The sequence below is a fragment of the Meles meles genome, chromosome 11 (assembly GCF_922984935.1).
Source record: "Meles meles chromosome 11, mMelMel3.1 paternal haplotype, whole genome shotgun sequence".
Lineage (NCBI taxonomy): Eukaryota > Metazoa > Chordata > Mammalia > Carnivora > Mustelidae > Meles > Meles meles.
Window position 1 is genome coordinate 28866081 of NC_060076.1, and position 20284 is coordinate 28886364.

A 20284-nucleotide genomic window follows, 5' to 3' on the forward strand; every position below is an offset into this window, starting at 1 on the left:
AGACTAACAATGCTTATTTCTCAGGACTCGACAATATTTATATACAAATTGTCCAAATTGGTCTAAGAGGAGAGTGTTTTCTTTATAATTCTAATTTCAAAATTTGAAGATTTATTTATGTACTAGACAGAGTCTAAAATGAAATTTAGGTCTCTTTCTTTTTTTTTAAATTTAAAGAAACTATTTAGTTTCTGTCAACCTATTTCCATTTTGTTACCTCTGTGGAAGAGAAGCTTAAGATCACTCAGTGGTTGTTCTCACCCATTCAGTGGCCAGAGCAGTGGGAGCTGCAGACCAGTTTTCAGTGGCAGGCTGAAGACCCCAGTCTTCAGTAGGGAACTGCTGAACAGGCACAGAGGTTACATGCATGCCTTCAGACCTGCCTTCAGATTGGGTAGAATGGAACTCAGGAGCTGGAGCAGTCCATTCATCGTGAAATTCCTCCTTGGTCACAATCTTTTCAGCAGCAGCTTACTCTTCTTTTTCAAACTCTTCAGGATTTCTGGCACGGGTGTTCATGGGAAATGGTGCCAGGCATGCTCAGAACTTCTCAGGCCTCCATCAATATCAGATCCATTGAGTGAGCTCTGTTTTGTTGCAAGGGATGGCAATGCCCACACAGCACAGTCCATGTTACACAGAGCGATGGTAGGCAGGTTAACATAAAAGACCCCTGTGAGAGGCCGGTGGTCAGCCCTGAGGTCAGTAACCACTAGAAGTCTTGGCTCCCAGACAGCTAGGGAAGGTTCCAGAAGTGAAGCAGCCAGCGATGGGAGTGGCTCCAGTAGCAGCAGGAAACTTCAGCACAGCTTGCTGGCCAGTATTCCTGGATGATATGACACTGACATTAGCTGGATTTCCAATGTCAACAATGGCATGAGCTTCCAGCAGAAGCTTCTTCTATGTTCTCTTTAGATTTATGATGCAGGTACCATCACTTTTCCTTTTGTAGATGCACTGTTCCATTTGAAAGTCAAGGTTCATGCCACCTAAGTGGGTTCCTGCTGCAAGTAATTTGAGGGCATTCTCCTCCTTCATTTGCAGGACATCAAAGGCTCCCGATATTGTGAAGGCTGTAACTTAAAGTTACAACAGGAATGCAGAACGTTGTGTGGACCCCTCTCTGCGTAGCACAGAAAGTTCAGGTCTATTATGGATTTTTTTGTACATTGTTAATGGTATTTAATCACATTCATTTAACTTTTTTTTGAAGAGGAGTATCACCTAGTTTATTTCTCTAATGTGTAGCATACTACATAAGAATAAATAACTAATAACTCTCTGAATGGAAAATGAATAGATGGATGTATTTATAGGTTTGCTTACAGAAGATATGTTCTCAAGTCACAAAGAACAAACTTTATCATTTATTTCATATTACTGTGATATTTTGAATTTTCTAATATGCCTTCAATTAGCATATTATGTTAAATTAAGAAAGAAAAGGAGTCACAATCTTTAAATTTTTTTCTAAAGATATCCACAGGAGAATTTTTTCTTAATTTTTATTTCACATCCCTCCAATTTCAGGTACTCATATTTTAAGCACTTACTATATTCTAGATATTTTAAAAAGTTATTTCATTTAATCCTCAGAGAAACTGAGGATATTATACAAAAACTTTTTTGTTGTTGTTGTTGAGAAGAAAGAGGGAATTTAGCCAAGTCACAAATCACATGACAGGCAAGTGGCATAAACCAAATTAAACTTCAGAGTCATTGTATTCATTTTATCACAAAGTATGTAAGGCTATTTTTATTTTCCTTAACTATCTTTCTCTTTCTTCCCTCTATTTTTTAGGATTGTGAAATAGTCTCCAATTTTGGATTGACAATCTCTGCAAATTTGCTCTATCATTTGTCTTTTAAAAACCAGGAGAAAGACAAGAAAGAGACAAGACTGCAAAGGAATATGGATAGAGCTAAATGGAATTATAATAAATTTGCACATTAATCTCAGCACATTGACAAAGGACATTGTTCCTTGTCATTATTCAGGTCTTTGGCTAACTGTTCCATAGAGTCTTTTCTGGGTTATTCTATGCAACACATGTCCTCTCACTCTGTCTTCATTAAATATATTTATGCTCTTTATACTATTACTAATATTTGAAATGTTATTATTGACATGTTTGTTTATTGTCTGTCTTGCCCTCCAAAAAGTGGCTCTTGAGGGCTTGGTCTTTGTGTCTTTTGTTCACCATTATTTCTCCAGTGCCTTGGACAATATTTGATAGAATTAAGTTGGACCAGTAATACCTGTTGAGTCATATTAAATGAATGATTACTTATTTACTTTCAGAATCAAGCTACGTGTTTGAAGGAAGCTGCGTAAGATCTCTCTGGTGGTTTTCCCTTTTATTACAAAAGATAATAACTACCTCACAGTGAGTTGTAAGGATTACATAAAATAAAGTGAAGTATTGTGAACTGTAGTATTTGTCCCTCAGGAGACCCTCAAAAAAATGTTTGTTGCTATGGTCACATAAAATATTTGATAAAACAATTCAGTGAAGTGGATAATTTATTTATGAAAAACATGCATATTTATGCACAAATTTAAATAGTGGAGAATTAAGGACAAAAGAAGGCAAACTAGTTGTTGATAATTATATAGTCAAAAAAGTGATTGCATCTCAATCTTGAACTCATATTTCTTTTTTTTTTTTTTTTTTTTTAAAGATTTTATTTATTTATTTGACAGATAGAGATCACAAGTAGGGAGAGAGGCAGGCAGAGAGAAAGAGAGAGAGAGAGAGAGGAGGAAGCAGGCTCCCCGCCAAGCAGAGAGCCCGACGCGGGACTCGATCCCAGGACCCCGAGATCATGACCTGAGCTGAAGGCAGCAGCTTAAACCACTGAGCCACCCAGGCGCCCCTTGAACTCATATTTCTTAACTGAATCTCTCAACATGCTTATTGAGGCATGGGTGTGACTAGAGACTATTTATACACAAACATTTTGGAAAAGGTAGTAGGTAATGCAAATCACTATGGAACTCGGCTAAACTCACCAGTTCATTTCACTTTAAACAGCCAATAGACATTAAGCAGAATGGATTTAAAGCAATGACCTAGAAATCAAAGGCAGTGTATAATCTATTACAAATCTCTTGAGCCATCCAGCCTGCCAACAATTTTTAAACACTCTTTTGATTTTGAAGTTGCCATGTCATAAAATAACATTTTGGAAATTGAAGAAGAAAATAATGTAAAGTGTATATACACTGTGAAACTTTAAATTTCACTATTTCACTGTAATTACCAGAGAGGAGCAATGGTAACTTAGTAAAATCCAATTACATTTCTTTCCCCCAGCCAGGAGATCAGAGAAAGAGAAGTTGTAGAGAGAAAATGGTCTGTGTTTTCCCTACAACTAAAATTTTCCATATCCTATTTAGATCCTTCTCCTTCTCTATTTTTCAGTGCTACGTGTATCCTTACAGTTGATTATCAATTATCATGTAAGTAATTGTATGATGATGATAACGATACTGTGGCTTTCCCTCTCTTTCTCAGGCAGCCCTGCAGATAAATTATAGGCGATCGATTCTTGTTGAAGTGAATAGATGGCCTAGTTTTGCTGCAATATTCAAGTTTTTTTTCCCCTGCAGTCAATTCCCAGTGTCCTAGTGATTTATCTACCTTTGCTAAATTTTGTGTTCATGTTCTTTTTACCAGTGGCATGGAATTTTAATTAGGTTTTGATAAAATATATAAGGATACCTTCTAAAGTAGGAATGGAGAAAAACTGCATTTTTTTCCTACCTCTGTATGTCAAGATTTCTGCAAGCTAGTAGAAGCTAAAAGGCATTAATAGTTTGTGCATTTTTAACTAACGATATATAGGGCTCAATGTATGACAAGGCCTTGATTATATCCTGGGAAATCCCAAGTCCTGTTAAGTTTCTCGGTGTAATACAATGTGTTCAGGAACAAGTGAATGTCTGTTTATCATTATTTTTACCATTTCATTTTAAAATAATTTTAAACTTAGAGAAAATTTATAAAAATTGTATAAAATAACTGATTTTTTTTTGAAGACTTAATTTTCTACACTTGCCCACATTTGCTTTACCTTCTCTATAGGAAATCATATTGTAGTTTTATAAACCCACAATACTTCAGCATGCATTTCCTAAGACCAAATTATTTAATCACATAGCCAAAGCCATAATACAGTAATCAAATTCAAGAAACGTAGCATGGACATACCTTTTGCATACTTTGCATTGCATATTCTAATTTCATCAATTGTCACAGTGATATGCTTTATAGCTATTTATTTTCTAGTATCAGATTTGGTCTAGAATCAGAAATTGTATTTAGCTATCATGTCTATTTAGTTTCCTTCAACCTGGAGCAGTTCCTTATGTTTTCTTTCTTTCATGTCATTAAAGAATATAACCAGTAATTTTATAGAATATTCCTCAACTTAGGTATTACTGTCTGTTACTGTTAGGTATTACTTGAATCTGCATGAATTATGGGCTGCGACACTACATAAGTGATGTTATATATTTTTCAGAATACCATATCTAGTAGCATATAATCTCTGTTTGTCTTGTATTGATGATGTTAATTTTGATAGTTTGGTGAATTAATCTATTATTCCCTAATAGTGGGGCACAAAATTAGCAGCTTAAAGAATATACAACTTTACTGTATGATGGTTTCACTGGTCAGAGAAACAGGGGTGGCTCAGCGGGTGTTCTAGTTCATAACCAAGATGGGAACCACATTTGAGGCTGTGGTTTCATTTCAAGGTTCAACTACAAAAGGATCTGCTTCAAATCTCATATGATTCTAGGCAGAATTCAGACCCTTACAGGCCATAGGACTGTTCCTTCTGCCTATTGGTCTGAAGCTTCCCTCAATTCCATGGGCTTCTCAATAGGGCCGCTCAGAATATAGCTGCTTGCTTCCTCAAAACTAGCAAGGGAGAAAGTCTACTAGCAAGATGGGTTACAAACTTACATAGTATTATCTTACAAGGGGCATCTCATTATCTTTGCTGTATTCTATTGATTTAAGTAACAGTTCCTGTCCATATTCAATGAAATGAGTTTACAGCAGACCAACTACCAGAAGGAGGGAGCCATCTGAGTCTGCCCTCCACACTGTAAGACTTACTATGGTATTTTCTGATTCCTTTACCACTCACTTAGTTACCGGTTTTTATTTTGTTACTTATACATTTATGGGGGGGGGGGTGAGATGATGTAATATATTATTCCACAACAACCCTTCTACTCCACAGTTCTAGTACTCATCAATAATTCCTACCAGAATATAAATTACTATATTAATTCTGAAATAGGAATTTTCTAATTCATAATACATTCTGTATTTATTAGAATTCTATTATCAGGAAAGGATTTATTCTATCACATATTTGTTTGTCTACTATAATCAACATGTGTCATTTTTCTTTAACTGTCTTTAGTATTTTCCCTTTATGTGATTTTCTGGTATTTAATTATGATGTCCCTTTATTTGATTTTCTAAATTCTATATTCACTGTGTTTTTATTGAACTGCTTGAGTTTGTCAGATTTTATTTTATTCAAATTTGGAAAATTCTGGCCATCATTTTACTTCAATGCTTTTTCTGCCCCCACCTCAAGCATCAGTGGCTCTCATTAATTTATGTTAGGTTATTGGAATAAAAGGATTAAAATATGATAGCACATACCTAAAACATGGTGAAGAGAATAGGTTCAAACTTAAATGATCATCAGCTTAATGTAGACTGTAAAATGCATAAAAGGTTATATAAAAACTTAATGATAACTATATATTGAAAACCACTAACAAGTATGCAAAGAATAAATACAAAGAAATGTATCACTAAAGAAAATCAGCAAACCATGAAAGAAAGAAAGAAAGAAAAGAAAGGATAAGAAAAATAATCTTCAGAAACAACCATATAATTCACCATCAACAAATAATAAAATGACAATAAATACATATCTATCAATAATTACTTTGACTATAGACTAAATGCTCCAATCAAAAGACAGGGTGACAGAAAATAAAAAACAAGACCTATCTGTATGCTGGCTTCAGAAGACTCATTTTAGACCAAAAGATACCTCAGATTGAAAGTGAGGGGATGGAGAGACATCTATAATGCTAACAGATATCAAATATAAGCTGGAGTAGCAATACTTCTATCAGACAAAGTAGACTTTAAAATAAAGACTGTAACAAAAAAAATAAAATAAAGACTGTAACAAGAGACAAAGGAGGACACTATATAATCATAAAGGGGACAATCCAACAGGAAGATATAACAATTCTAACTATTTATGCACTCAACATGGAAGCACCAAAATACATAAAACAGTTAATAATGGACATATAGTATTTAATCAATAATAATAAAATAACAGTAGGGGACTTTAAACTCCACACATCAATGGACAGATCACATAAAAAGAAAATCAGCAAAGAAACAAAACCTTTGAATGAAACACTGGAACAGATGGACTTAGTTAAGATATAGTCAGAACATTCCATCCTAAAACAACAGAATACGCAATCTTTTCAAGTGCACACAGAACATTCCCCAGAATAGATCACATATTAAGCCCATAAAAATAAGCTTCAAACAAATAAGAAGATCAAGTGATACTATGCATATTTTCTGACCAAAATGCTGTAAAACTAGAAGTCAACCACAAAAAAAAAAAACCCACAAAAAATTTTAAATAAATAAATAAATAAAAAAGGAAAAAAAAAAAGCCCAGAAATCTAGGAAGACCACAAATACATAAAGGTTAAATAACATGCTATTAAAGAATGAATAGGTCAACTAAGAAATAAGAGAAGAAATTATGAATTAAAATAAGAGAAGAAATTATGAAAATGAAAACATAACAGTCCCAAACCTCTGGGATGCAGCAAATGTGGTTCTAAGAAGGAAGTTTATAGCAATACAGACCTACCTCAAGCAGCAGGAAAAAACTCAAATAAACAACCTTATTTTATATCTAAAGGAGCTAGAAAAATAATAACAGAAAAAAACTAAAACCAGCAGAAGAAAGAAAACAATAAAGATTAGAGCAGAAAGAAGTGATATAGAAACTAAAAAAGCCCAATAAAACAATGAAACCAGGAACTGGTTCTTAGAAAAAAAAATCAATAAAATTGTTAAACTTCTAGTGAGACTTCTCAAGAAAAAAGAGAAAGAACTCAAATAAATAAAATCACAAATGAGAGGAGAAATAACAACCAACACCACAGAAATATAAACAATTATAAGAGAATATTCTGAAAAACTACATGCCAACAAATTGGACAACTTGGAAGAAATGCATAAATTCTCAGAAACATAAACTACCAAAACAGAAACAGGAAGAAATGGAAACTTGAAGAAACCTATAAAAAGAAAAGAAATTGAATCAGTAGGGATGCCTGGGTGGCTCAGTCAGTTAAGCAGCTACCCTCAGCTCAGGTTATGATCCTAGGGTCCTGGGATCAAGTACCACATTGGGCTCACTGCTCGGTGGGGAGTCTGCTTCCCTCCCCACCCCTCCCCCTGCTTGTGCTCTCCCTCCCTCTCTCTCTCTCTAATAAATTAATACATAAAATCTTAAAAAAAAAGAAATCGAATCAGTAATTTAGAAAATTGCCAATAAATGAAAGTCCAGGACCAAATGGTTTAACAGGTAAATTCCACCAAATGTTAAAAAAGAGATAAACTTACTCTTCTCAAACTATTCCAAAAAAAAAAAAAAAAAAAAATAGAAAAGGTAGGAAAACACCAAAGTTCATTCTATGAGGCCAGAATTACTGTCATACCAAAATGAGATGGAGACTACTAAAAACAAACAAACAAACAAAAAACCCAAAAAAACTATAGGTCAATATCCCTGATGAACAGGGATGCAAAAACAAAAAACAAAAAACAAAACTAGCAAACCAAATCCAACAATACATTAAAAAAAAAGAAATTCATGATAAGTGTGATTTATTTCTGAGAGGGGAACTACTAAACACCGATGAAATAAAGTGAAGTTGGAAAATATATCTAAGGGTGGCTCAACTGGTTAACCATCCCACTCTTGTTTTTGGCTCAGGTCATGATCTCAGGGTTCTAGAAAGGAGCTCTACTTCAGGAGTCTTCTTGAGAGTCTCTTTCCCACTCCCTCAAACAAATAAACAAACAAATGAACAAAATAAGTAAAATCTTTAAAATGTTATATCTATGTTGTGAATTTTGGCTCAACATTACTAAATTATGTGTTACTGTGGATTTTTCTAGGTCAATTTTCCCAAGTTCATGATTTTTTTTAAAATGTAAGAACATTTTTTGTGTGTTATAATTTAAAATATTTGTTTTCTTTTTTCTTTCATCTCTTCTAATTCTTCTAATTTCTTTCATCTCTGTACATACAGATACATATATATATATAGAGAGAGAGAGAGACAGATACACACACACACATATATATATCAGGTTTTTTGTTTGCTTTGTTTTTTGCTTACTGCCATTTAAGTCACTTTTGATCTTATCCTTTTAAGGATGTAATTTTTATTCTCTTGGCTATTTTTCCCATCATCCCTCAAGGCCCCTTACTAAATTATTTCAATCTATATTCTCTTGGACATGTTGTAATTTATTTTTCATTTTAATAGTGAGATTGGATTATTTAAATCAATTTTTCTCTTAAGTTCAATCAACTCTCCTTAAATTGCATGCTGCATTTTTTTTAAACCAAATTCATTCTTAATTTTTGAATTTCAGATTCCATCATTTGTTTAATATTTGTCTATACTTGATTGAGGATTTGGAGTGTTTTTTATGATTGCCTTTCATTTTGAAATCATTTTGTTGTGAGAAAGGATAATCAGCTGATTTACATTCTCTGTATGCTTAACACAGTAGCTTCATATCCAGTTGGTCAGACTTCTTCCTATTTCTGGTATCCCATCATGTCTTCTATCCTACTCTTGCCATTTCTCTATGAAGAACCACTTATCTCTAGATATCTGCTTTTCTCCTAGGAAAAAAAATGCTTCTTTGAGGGTGTCACCTCTGGTCCATGTCTCTTTGAACCCCCTTTTATATAGTTAATATTGTGACTTGTTAAGACCTAGATGTGTGATCAGTACTTTGAAGTTAGTTTTAGACTTTCTCTTCCTATGGGTGATTTTATCTGTACTTTGTCTAAGACCTCCAATTCCCTTCTCTTTTGCAGAGTCTCTTGAGTCTCCTCTCTCTCATTCCTTTCATGCACAGTATCTGTAGTAATGATATCTGGTTGTTTATTTCTTTATAAATAATTTCACCTGTGAAAATCTCTGGCTCCTAGTACTGTTAAGTTGTGAAGCAAGTGCTTTTATTTCATGTTTCTTTTGTTTTATCTTGTTTGATCATATTGTGCTTATCTGGGAGGATGTGTTGAGAAATTCATGTTTAGGCAGCTGCTATTATCCTAGAGCAACCCTATTTATTCTTCAAGTAATTCAGCAGTACTAAGTGGTGGGATAATAGTGCAATCATAAAATAATATAAGCTAACATGATTGATGATACACCTTGTTCCAAACAATATTATGAGAACTTTCCATGTTTTTTTCCACTTAATTCTTGTGATACTCTAAGATAAACATCATTTACCTTTTCATTTTAAAGATAAGAAAACTAAGGTTTTAATAGTAAGTGGCAGGGCTGATATTTCAACTAAGCTCTATTTTTCTACAATGCAGATACTCTTTTCACAATATATCAATGTATAGATTTTGTTCTCAGTTCCACTATGTGTGTATCTTGAGCAAACTTCTTCTTTTTTAAGATTTTATTTATTTATTTGAGATAGAGAGGGAGAGAGGGAAAAAGAGAAGAGAGCAAGAATGGGGGTAGGGAAAGATGGAGAGGAAGAAGCCTGGATCCTGACGCAGGGTTCAATCCTAAAACTCTGGGATCTGAACTGAGCTGAAGGTAGACACTTAATAGACTGAGCCATGCAGGCAGCCCCTTGAGCAAACTTCTTAAACTATCTCAGTGTCTCAGCTTTCTGAAAATAATAGTTATATCATAAAGTAATAGATTCTACCTCACTGGGTTGTTGAAATTATTAAATTTATATAAATCATCTAGTTTGTTGCCTGGTAAACCATAGGAACTTAAAGAATAGCAGCTTCCTATTACTCAGCCATTGGGTGTAATTCAGAATGCAGTGATTTATGCCACTGAGAGGAAGTGAGATGTGTACACTGACTATGGTGGGTTTAGCCAAAGGGTTTGGGAAAAAGCTTAAAGTCTAAGACAAAGGAAGGCAGACTGTTAAAGAAGGGTGAATTTGAGAAGAGCTCTCACAACATAAAACACAGGAAAACCAAACAAGAATGAGGATCACAAGCAGAAGACAAAAACTGGGGTCTCACTGTTTCATCTTCATGGGACATATGAGCATATGACAGTGGCTAGGAGGTCAATACTCAGGAGGTCTACCCGGTTCCAATACTGAAGAGTAACTGAAAATTTTTCCTCTTTTATTTTATTTTTTAACTGATCCTGATGGAATTCATAGCTTCAGTTGAGGGACCTCATTTTTTTTTGAAATTCCATTTAATATATTTACAACTATAATAAGTCAGTGGCTAGTGCACATTACATGTTAAAAAATTGTGAGTAACTGTGAGATTACAGATACAATGTAATCTGTATTCTCTTTAGATTACTTGGTCTAAATTGTAGCTTATAATTTTTAAAGATGGAGGGTTACTTTTGACAATTCAATTTTAAAACTACATTATGTCCATATTTCACAATAAACACTAGGTTAGAATTGGGTACACAGTGTGCATCTGTAGCAATTGTTTTATAATCAAGTTTCCAATTTAAAAAATTCTCAGAGGAATTTGTAAGAAATTAAGATTTTAAAAGATACATTTTAATGGACTATTTATTCAATCTCACATTAATAAGCCCAGTGCGTTTTAAAATACACATTATCTATGTTCCTGCACAGACTCATTTTGATCATTCTAATTAAATATAATTAAACTGAATGATGTGTATAGCTAGGCACCATCTGCCAATTCCTGATGTTGATTCACAACTTATTAACACTTCTTGAATAAAATGCAGAGGCAGCTTTATTAAAAAGACTGCTAAAGTCAGCAAAACTGGGATCAGATCCCTGACACTGCACTTTCTTCCTAAATAAAAAAATGTAGTTGATTAAATCTCTCTGTGCTTTGTCTTCCTATTTGGAAATAGTAATAATAATATGAACCCATGCTACTGATGTGAGAAACAAAAACAAAATATCTATCATGAAATCTGGGTAAGGCAGTTTAGATTTATAAATTTTTTAATATGAACACATTATTTCATCAAGATATTTGCAAAAACAAAACAAAACAAAAAAACAATACTGAATTGTGTCCCTCCTAAATTCTATGTTGAAGTCCCAACCCTCAGTATTTCAGAATGTAACCACATTTAGATATAAGGTCTTTAAAGAGGTGACTGAGATAAATGAGAGGATTAGGGTGGGGCCCTAATACAATATGGCTCCAGTCCTTAGAAGAAGAGGAAGAAACATTGAGGGCAAAAGTGCAAACTTGGAGGACCATGTGAACATGTTGCAAGAGAAAGGCCATTTGCAAGTTAAAAGAGAAGTCTCAGGAGAAAGAAAACTTGCAGACAACTTGATCTTGGATTTCAGCCTCCAGAACTGTGAAAAACAAATTTCTATTGGTTTAGCCACCCTGTTCGTAGTATTTTGTAATGGCAGCCCTAGCAAACTAATATGATATTCCATTTTTTCCCATTTACTTTCATATAATAAAGCTGCACAGAGCAAACAGTATAGAACACATCGTTTTTAGACTGTAATATTTTTAGTTACACAAAAAAGTGTTATCCCACTGATAAAGCTTCTCTTACCAATATTTCCTGAGTTCCTTTGCCCCATCTTTCCCAGAACAATCGCTGTGAGTAACTGCTCATTAAGAGTTGTGCAAAGGGCAAATCAAAGCATCACTATTAAAAGCAGCTCTTGCTTTAGCTGAACACTGACCCGATGTAAAGTTCACATGTGCATCTGGGAAAGAATTAATGGGAAGAAAAGCTGACAAAAAGCAAGCAACAAATCACTTTTTATTTTTTTGCTACTCTCACTTGTTTAGAATCATATGGATGGATGATTGTAACATACTACTCTAGAGTAGTATGAGTAAGGGCCAGTACCCTCTTTTGAGATGTATTTGTTCACTGCAATGCTTTTTCAGCATCTGCTTCCACTGTGGCTTTCCTGAGTTTCTTATTTCTTAAATTATCTTTTGCTATCTCAGAGTCTGCTGGACTTCAAGTTGTAACTGGTTAAAAGCATGACTAGGCAAAATCAATCATTGTCTCTTTTACTCTATTTTGCTCTTCCATCAAGTATCTAGTTATTTTCCTAAGACCCTGTACTAATCATTTTATACATTAAAATAACTTATATAATCATTTCAAGGTACCCATTTTGATACATGGAAATAATTTCCATTTTTTGTTTATTAAATTAGTCATGGTTTTGCAAACTTCAGAAAATTAACACAAAACTATTTCTCTAAAACTCAATGCTTAAAATCTAAGTTGTTGGCAGGAAGTAAATTCTATATGAAGTTTACATATACTTTATTTAAGTTTCTCTTCCAGAAATTGCAAAGGTTTAAATTCAAGAATGAATCAAGGACCAAAGTTTCTTATTCCCTACCTCCCCGCCATGTACTCTATATTGACATTGTCCCATCACCTAGAGCTTCTTTTTATTCATTTTATTACCATCACCTAGTGTTTCTTTCTCAAATTCCAACAGCTCCTTATCCTCCTGTCTTACTTTGCCTTACGTCCCCATACAGTATGCTTATGTGATGCATCATCATTTATCAAATCTCTGATTATCTTCCAAGCCTGTTACCTGAATGGTAGACAACTTTTTCCTTCAAATTTTCTATTTCTGCGGCACTTGGGTGGTTCAGTGGGTTAAAGTTTCTGCCGTTGGCTCAGGTCATGATCCCAGGGTCCTGGGATCAATTCCTGCTCTCAGGCTCTCTGCTCTGCGGGGAGCCTGCTTCCCCCTCTCTCTCTGCCTGCTTCTCTGCCTACTTGTGATCTCTGTCAAATAAATAAATAAAATCTTTAAATTTTTTTTCTATTTCTTTAATGCCTGGAACATAACTAGAGATGGCTTTTTTTTTTTTAAAGATTTTATTTGAGAGAGAGTGAGAGAGCATGAGAGCACAAGAGAGAGCATGAGAGCACAAGAGAGAGCACAAGTGGCGGGGGTGGGGCGCAAAGAAAGAGGGAGAAGCAGACTCCCCACTGAGCAGGGAGCCCCATGTAGGTCTCCATTTAAGTCCAGGATCATGAACTAAGCCGAAGGCAGATGCTTAGCTAACTGAGCCACCCAGGTACCTCAAGATGGGTTTTTTTGCCTGAAAGAAATTGTACTTATGTGAAAACAAGGGCAACAAGTATTAGCAAATATTGATCACTTGAGCTCGTACAAGTATTGCAGTCTTGTCTGTGTTAGCTGAGCTAAGCTAATGTCAACTTGACTAAGTTGGTACCACTTCTTTTTATGGTTCCATTGTGTTTTGAACCATATTAACTTGGCTCAGGTAAAACTAAATTTCTGAGAATACCTACTCTGATTTTAGGTTAACATTAGTCAAATTAAAAAAAAAGAAGAAAGTGAAAACCAAAGAAAATCATGAGATTTGGGATATGTTAAGTGAATTAGGCACTATACTTAGAATGTGTCATTGTTGGAGGCAGAGTGAGATATCCTAGCTTCCAGCTTATCCTTGTTTTTATCTAATACAGGTCTATCTATTCTTCCCAATTTTTGGCCACGATGGCCAACAGCAACCCAAAGCCCAAATACTTGGCTATGAAATTATGGAAGCTTTCACTATAGCAAGGCAAAAATTTCACCCCAAAAAAGAAAAAAAGAAATATTGGGATGGACATAAACTGCTTCAAGAGTGAAAATAATGACATAAGCAAACATAAGGAATATAAAGTATTTCATATATTACTTTTAATTGTATTGAAGAACTTGGAGAAATAAGATGGTAAGCTTAGGTTTTTAATTCTCTACTCAGATTCTGGTAATGATCCACAACACTTTCATGACTTCCCTGAAAGACACCATTGTCTCCTACAACCACAGGACTGACTTTCTAAAACTAAACACATGAACTTTAATCCTACAGAGATCTGTAGGATTAATCCACAACATATAGTCACAGTCTTACAGAATCTAATGTTAAATTTAAGGCTTTGACTAGGAGGGAACCCCTGAAACTTGTTAGGCAATCATTCAGGCATTTCCCAGGAAAGCTGAGGATTTTGAAGACTTGCATCAATTGACCTTCCTTTGACAGTACAAGTAACATTTTTACCACACCAGAGGTGAATGAGGAATGTGCGATGAACTCTACTCGGGTAATTCTTTACGGGTTGCTGACCCTCCTAATCTGTACTACCCATATCACTTCTCATTGCTTCTAAGCTGGGGAAAAAAGTGACTAGTTTTATGTAGTGGTAAAACGTTAAGCCCCACTGATACTTACAGGAATGTGGAAGTGAATAAGATACCTAATGGGATTGAGTATTTCAGTAAGAAGATTTCTGGGCAGAAGCTTGAAAGTATCCACTGGATTCAGGAAGGCTATCTCTTTATCTATCTACCATCTGATATAGAAAAATGAACAATTAAGAAATACAAATTTCTGATAGAATCTAGAGAATACATTTTCATGTAAGGACCTGCTGGGTTTGAAACTGTTTGTTTTCACATAGGTTTCAAAATAAGAAATGGCCTGAGAGAAAAGATCAAATCCAGGGCTCTGTCAGTAAAAGATGGTCCCGGGGTTAACATCCCAAGGGTGTGGCTATAATACTCTTTTGTAAGACTTCTGGAAGATTTATGATGGTGCTTCATAAATGCTCTCAGCTAGACACAAAGATTTCTATGAGCATTCTTTATAGACCTTTTCTTCTAGAGGGTTTCTAAAAATCTTTTGAAGTATTATCACTTAGCGTCTTTACTGTCAACCCAAGGGAGAGAGGAACTTGTCTTAAAGAGATTTGTAGGTATGGTTTCTGTCTAATGGAGTGGACTGTAATCTGATACACAGAAAGTCTGCAAAGATTTCAGAGAAGTTATGCACTTCGCAAAGTACACAGTTCAAAATGCAAAGAGGTCTTGCAGTCTCCAGCTTCCTACATGAGCAATCAGGCTGGGAAAACTAAAGCATTAGGAAAAATGGACCATTTTTCAGGGAAAATGGTTACAGTTAAGAGTGCAGTGGGAAGAACTCAGTTGAGGAGTACCAAGGAGTAGAAAGAGAGCCTCATCAGTGGAGCAAGAGTGACTGCCAACCCATACTTGCCTGTATTTTATCTTTGCTATGGCCAGGGACTGCTATGTGCCTCCCATTTGACATCCCCCTGACCTTTGTTGTTGTTTATTTGTTCAGTTCTCCTGAGCCAGTTTCACAATTTTATCCTGTGTATGTGGATTACAGATAATTTGTCATTTTAGTTCACAGGTTTTCAGAATAAGAGAAACTCAAGAAACCACATCTATACCCTGGCCTCGTTTAAATGAAAATATATTAAGCCTTAAGATTGGGGCCAGATGCCACCATAGAATAAGGCTTTTAGGACTCTTGGGTGTGAGTATATTTTCATGTGAGAAGACTATTACTCCTCAGGGGCCAGAAGGTCAATTGTGGTTGCCAATTTCCAAAGACAGTCTGTAGCTTGCAATAACAAATAGAATATGATAGAATTGGCATTGTGTAATTTCCAGTCCTTGCCTTTAGGAGGACTGACAGCTTCTGCTTCTCCTCCCGTGGAATTCTGGCTTTTGGGAACCCTGATTTTCCACGCAGAAAGTATAACTACTCTGTTGGAGAAATCATGTGTCGAGACCTATGTAAAAGCTATGTGGAAAGGATAGGCACTGTGATTACATGATCATGAAGAAAAACTCAGTCATTCTAGCATCTTAGCTGAGTCTCAAGAAGATTCCAGCACCAGCTGGGGCCTTCATTCAACTTCAGAAAAAACTTTAACTGAAGCCCCCAAAAGAACTGTCAAGTTGAACCCATCAACCAACAAAACAGATAATAAAATGAATGATGTGTTAATCCAATGTGGTATATATACACAATGGAATACTATGCAGCCATCAAAAGAAATGAAATCTTGCCATTTGCGACGACGTGGATGGAACTAGAGCGTATCATGCTTAGTGAAATAAGTCAATCGGAGAAAGACAACTATCATATGATCTCCCTGATATGAGGACATGGAGAAGCAACATGGGGGGGTAGGAGATAGGAGAAGAATAAATGAAACAAGATGGGATTGGGAGGGAGACAAACCATAAATGACTCTTAATCTCACAAAACAAACTGGGGGTTGCTGCGGGGAGGTGGGATTGGGGGAGGGGGAGCGGGCTATGGACATTGGGGAGGGGAAGCGAACCATAAGAGACTATGGACTCTGAAAAACAACCTGAGGGTTTTGAAGGGTCAGGGGTGGGAGGTTGGGGCAACCTGAGGGTTTTGAAGGGTCAGGGGTGGGAGGTTGGGGGAACAGGTGGTGGGTAATGGAGAGGGCACGTTTTGCATGGAGCACTGGGTGTTGTGCAAAAAGAATGAATACTGTTACGCTGAAAAAATAAATAAAATGAGAAAAAAAAACTAGATACAAAAATAGATAAAAATACATAAAACATATAAAGGAGAGTTATATAAAATATTATATAAATTATATATAAAATAGATAACTGTATCTTTTTATCTGCTGAGATAATAAATAGAAGTGTCTGCATTTATATTTTATTTCTGAGGACACATCAACACTCTTCCCTGACCCTAACTTATCCTGCATAATAGATAACATTTTCATCATGGTGACCAAAATTTTCAGTGTTAAAGTGAAATTCAGTCATAAATGATGCCTCTTATCTCCACTGAGTATGCCGAGCCTTTGAGATTCATGCAAAACCAGTTCAATAGATTAGAGATTTGCTCTAAGGTCATCGCCCTTAGATATTAATGCATAAAAGGGTAATGGTAAGTTTTACAGCTTCTTGAACATAAAGAGCTTTTGTATTTTTTTCCCCATCAAAAACTATTTCTTTAGCATATGTTTTAAAAGTGTGAAATATTTGGAACATTTCAAAGCTTTTAATTAATCTAGTTTCAAATTTTCCTCCAAACATTTATCATTAATGTTAAACACTGAAACAAGGATGGCAAAGAGGTATTATTTTGTTCCTTTTTACCTCCATATAACAGACATTGTTAACTAACTATGGTATTGTTTTCCATCGAGCTCAGACATGACTGTAGAAACCTTCATAACATATTTCTCAAAGCAACTACTATTAGTATATTGGATTCAGTATTGTAATATAAAACATATTTCGTTGATCTTCTATGTTTTATATTACAATACTGAATCCAATATACTAATAGTAGTTGCTTTGAGAAATATGTTATGAAGGTTTCTACAGTCATGTCTGAGCTCGATGGATATTTGCCATACTTATACCAAAGATATTTCCACTGATATCAGAAAAAAGAAAATTATGTATGTTTCAACAGTATTATCTCATACTGTTCTTGAAATACCAGCAAATGCAACAGAGTAAAAATTATTACGAGATAAAGAGAATGCTAAAGAATCAAAATTTAGGGACACCTGGGTGGCTCAGTGGGTTAAAGCCTCTGCCTTCGGCTCAGGTCATGATCCCAGGGTCCTGGGATCAAGCCCCGCATTGAGCCCCGCATCCCGCTCTCTGCTCCGCAGGGAGCCTGCTTCCTCCTTTCTCTCTCTGCCTGCCTCTCTGCCTACTTGTGATCTCTGTCAAATAAATAAATAAAATCTTTAAAAAAAAAAAAAGAATCAAAACTTAGAGGTAATATGATTGTATACTTTGTACTCCAATATGTTAATTGAGAAAGAATGAAATTTGGGAAGGAATTCAAGTTAGAAGGCACTATGCAAATATATCTTTATATACCAACAGTTTCCTATATTCCTTTAATAAAAATAAGTGTATTAAAATGATCTCAATTTATAAAAATACTAACAGGAAATGGATAAGAACCAAGGGAAAAAAATTTTAAATTTCATTCTGAGATATAGAAGAATGGAATGAAGTAAAAGCATATTAAACAGCTAGATACAAAGATCAATATCACAAAAAATAATAATACTTCAAATCAATTTGTTATATTAATGTGATTATCATAAAATAATAATGAAAATTATTTTTAGTACCTAAAACATAATTCAAATTAAGTTCTGGGATAATCAAGAATTTTTAATGTTTTAACAAGCTACATAAATTAAGATTGCGTAATACAGACACAAAAACAGTCAGGCAGAGAAAAAAGCAGAATAGAACATCTGAAAACAAACCCAAGGATAATGAACAAGGCAGTTCATATTTATAGGGAAAGTTTGCATTATCTCATAGTTGGTACAGGGATAACCAGTTAAGTACTAGAAAAATAAAGTTATATTTATACTAACATTATGTACAAAAACAATGTCACCTGAAATCTATGTAAAAGAAACAAAGCCCCATGAAAAATAGACATTTCTTTGTATGAGAAAATGTGCAGATGATCTTAAGGTGATCTCAAAAATTTATAAGTAAAAGCAGAGAAAAACATTTAGATATTTTATTTCTGTAGTAAGCATATCTTCTTAAGTCTACTCAGCTCTCAACAACTCTCCTTTCTCTTTTAAGTACCTCTTTCTGTGCTGGGTTCACAGAGATGGGAACTTAACCATCATATTGAATTAAGAATGTTGTATTTTGCTGTTGTTGTTTCTGTCAGTTTCTAGGATACTGCTTGGAAAATATAGATACTTGATGGATATTTGTTAATTAAGGTCTGGCTAAGCAGGATTATGCGTCTTATTTCTCCCAGGAATCTAGAAATTCAACTTGGAACACGTAAAGAAAATGGTAAGATGTCATATACTTCTCTGAAAACACAAGAGGCACTTAATCCTCAGAAGTAAGGAAAACACAGAGAGAAGATTCAGAGTCCAGATGTTTAATATCCCAAATGGAGAAATTATCAAAAAACTATAGCGCATTCATACAATATATAACTCTGCATTCAATAAAGAACACATTTTCAAAGCATACTTAAGAACGAAGTAGAAAAAGTACACTATATGAAAGCTAAGGACAAAAGACTACAGTGACACTTATTTTTGAACGAAAATAAAATCTTCAATTTTTTACCATTATTAATCTACTAGATGAAAGTTCAAAATAGTAATAGTAACAATGTACTTCCGATTATAGAATAAGAATAGGTGAGATGAATGACAGCATTTTTTTAAAGGATAGGAGGGAATAATTGGGAATATTATTACAAAATAACTGTACTATTAGTAAAATAATAGTGTTAATTGAAAATGGATTTTTTTAATGACTCATTTAGTAACTCCAAATTTTAGTTTTTCCCATCCTAAAGTAATACATGGCTCTACTTCACAGTTTTCATAAAACCACGTACAAGAATGTGTTATTTTAAACTATAACTCTGCTGTCAATTTAAGTTCTTATCAATTGATATAGTAATATACATACTCAGCATCTAGATTCATTTTTTAAAACATTTAATACCCCCTTCACCCATTCTCCACCCCCCCAACACACTCTAATTCCTGCCTCCAACAACTACCAATCTTTTTTGTTATCTATAAGGTTTTTTTTTTTTTGAAGATTTTATTTATTTATTTGACAGACAGATCACAATCAGGCAGAGAGGCAGGCAGAGAGAGAGAAGGAAGCAGGCTCCCCGCTGAGCAGAGAGCCCGATGCAGGGCTTGATCCCAGGACCCTGGGATCATGACCTGAGCTGAAGGCAGAGGCTTTAATCCACTGAGCCACCCAGGCGCCCATATAAGCTTTTTTTTTTTTAAAAGATTTTATTTATTTATTCAAGGGCTAATTTCTTTTCTTTCAGACTGCTGATTAGAATTCTATATAATCCTACCTACCTAAACTGCAATTAGAATACATCACCTATGGCAGAGAATGTCTTTAAAATATAATATTAAATTAAAAACTCTTGCAAAGTTATCTGAAAGAAGAATCACCTAGATTTTTATGGCTATTTTCCCTAATCATTTCCCAAAATTAATGCTATAGGATTTTTAAAACAAAGCTTTCTTAAAACACCTCACTGAGCTTTCATAGAAATCATTCCTTATTTTCACAGATACATT

At 34.7% G+C, this 20284-nt stretch overlaps 1 pseudogene; it reads right to left on the bottom strand.

The window, feature by feature from the left end:
• Positions 1-240: 240 nt before the first annotated feature.
• Positions 241-20284, bottom strand: part of LOC123952561 — a 69401-nt pseudogene continuing 49357 nt past the window's right edge.